The sequence below is a fragment of the Echinops telfairi genome, unplaced genomic scaffold, assembly GCF_000313985.2.
Source record: "Echinops telfairi isolate 266 unplaced genomic scaffold, ASM31398v2 ScPeMD7_7468;HRSCAF=8506_1, whole genome shotgun sequence".
NCBI lineage: Eukaryota > Metazoa > Chordata > Mammalia > Afrosoricida > Tenrecidae > Echinops > Echinops telfairi.
The window spans coordinates 4,943,270-4,945,927 of NW_022111370.1; the positions used below are offsets into that span (position 1 = coordinate 4,943,270).

A 2,658-nucleotide genomic window follows, 5' to 3' on the forward strand; every position below is an offset into this window, starting at 1 on the left:
AAAATACTGGAGGAAGAAAAATCAGGGTAAACCTCTGTGGTAGTTACATAATTTCGTGTCAATTTGAAGATATAAAAGTGTAGGGGTGTAGACTAGCCTGTCAATCAGGTCACAGCCTGATGGCACTTCTTGGTGTGAGTGGCCTTCTCATAAGGAGGATCCTGGGAACTTCTCTCTCTGTTTCACTCTCCTTCTGGCAAGCCACTCAGAGCCGTGCTGGAGACTTTCCAGAGCCCAGTGATACTTCCACCACCATTTGATCCACAAGAATTTTCACTCACCAGCCTTCAATCTTCCTGTATCATTTGTATCATTGCATGTGGTTGCATGAGCTTGAAAAGGGTTTTTGTGGACTAATATTGGACTTTTGGACTTGAGTTGGACTGGGCAAGGATATTTTCCTGAAAAATAATTATGTCTTGAGAGAAAGCTCTTCTTACACATATTTGAGTGTCATTGGATTTCTCTAGTCAACCTGGCTTAACACAACTTCTATATCTCTGCATTTCTAGGAGAAAGTGTACCTTATTAGAGGCTCTAACTCCCCTCTGCACAAGCTGGCATGATTTCAGTCTCAGCTTGCTCCAGGTATCCCTGCTACCTGGAGGCAGCCAGGGTTTTTACCTGCTATTGCTAACCTCAAATTTACACCATGATCTCCTCCTCAGCTCCTCCCAAACCAGTATAATGGGTTCCTTGCATTGAATTTCCTCTGTTCTCAATACTTAATGATTTGTTTGCCTATTTTGAATGCTGGCTACTACATTTAATCTCTGGCCTTTGGAGTCTCTTAGTTTGGAACCACTATGTAATTTCTTTCCCACAGTGCCAAGGATCAAAGAAGTAACTGTATTCATTCATCTATTCAGAAAATATTTGTGAAGAACTAACTGCTATGCCTGAACATTGAGTTACAAACTGTGGTTAAAAATGGAATAACACAAGACGAAACCAATAGATACTGGTCCAGAACAAGTAGTAACCATATTATAAACTTATTCAAGCACTACTCATTTGGCAATGCCCTACTGTGGTGGCTTGCATATTGCGAGCCCACTGGTATTTCAAATACCAGCAAGGTCACCCATGGTGGTGAGGAGTCAGTGGAGTTTATATACTAAGACAGTCTAGGGGGAAAAAAACAAACCAGGAAATCTATTTCTAAAAATTAGTCATTAAAGTGGGTGCATAAGCAAATGTGGTGAAGAAAGCTGATGGTGCCCGGCTATCAAAAGATATAGTATATCTGGGGTCTTAAAGGCTTGAAGGTAAACAAGCGGCCATCTAGCTCAAACACAACAAAGCCCACATGGAAGAAGCACACCAGCCTATGTGATCACAAGGTGTCGAAGGGATCAGGTATCAGGCATCAAAGAACAAAAAAATCATATCATTGTGAATGAGGGGGAGTGTGAAGTGGAGACCCAAAGCTCATCTGTAGGCAATTGGACATCCCCTTATGGAAGGGTCGTAGGGAGGAGAAGAGTCACTCAGGGTGCAGTGTAGCAACAATGAAACATACAACTTTCCTCTAGTTCCTAAATGCTTCCTACTCTCCCAACCCACTATCACGATCCCAATTCTACCTTACAAATCTGGCTAGACCAGAGGATGTACTCTGGTACAGATAGGAACTGGAAACACAGGGAATCCAGGGTGGATGATTCCCTTCAGGACCAGTGGTGAGAGTGGCGATACTGGGAGTGTGGAGGAAGGGTGGTGTAGAAAGGGGAAACCGATTACAAGGATCTACATATAACATCCTCCCTGGGAGACAGACAATAGAAAAGTGGGTGAAGGGAGACGTCGGACAGTGTAAGACATGATAAAGTAATAATTTATAAATTATCAAGGGTTCACGAGGGAGGGGGAGAGGGGAGGGAAGCAGAAAAATGAGGAGTTGATGCCAGGGTCTTAAGTGGAGAGCAAATATTTTGAGAATAATGAGAACAGTGAATGTACAAATGTGCTTTACACAATGAATGGATGTATGGATTGTGATAAGAGTTGTATGAGCCCCTAATAAAATGATTTTTTAAAAGAAATTATTCATTAATTTTATACATTACAACAGGGCATTGTCAGTATGGTGCCGGGTGGTAAGCTACCTAGGTTGAAAGACAATGGACTAGAACACAATGCCAGTCAAATTTCATCCTGCTGTGCTTGGGGTTGCCATGAGTAACCACAACGCGGTACCTAATGCTCAGAAAGGCTGAATTCATTAGGAAAACAATTAATGCATAGATTTTGGTGTCAGATCACCTATAATGAAACCATGGGCACTTTCAGCAATAAAAAGAAGTTACCTCCTTGGTACAACTAAAAAATAGGACCAATTTCATAGGGCCCTGGTGAGTGTATAAAGCAACAATACCTACCAAGACTTATAAAAATGCCTATGTGACTTGTATGGTAACACAGGGGAAAGGGCACTTACTTGCTTTGAGAATCAAGGAAGTTTACCAAAAGAGGAAGACTTTTCAAGGGCTCTGTGTTAGACAGGGTTCTCTAGAGAGATAAAACCAAATTCTTGATAATATAATATATTTATTTATAAAGGTAATTAATATATAACAAAAAATGAAATGTTAAATCATAAAGATAATTAGATATATAACGAGAAATGAAATGTTAAATCATATACAGATAAATATA

General features: G+C 40.4%; 1 pseudogene; it reads left to right on the forward strand.

Annotated features, from left to right (window-relative positions):
• Window positions 1–566, forward strand: part of LOC123521012 — a 10,095-nt pseudogene extending 9,529 nt beyond the window's left edge.
• Window positions 567–2,658: the final 2,092 nt, after the last annotated feature.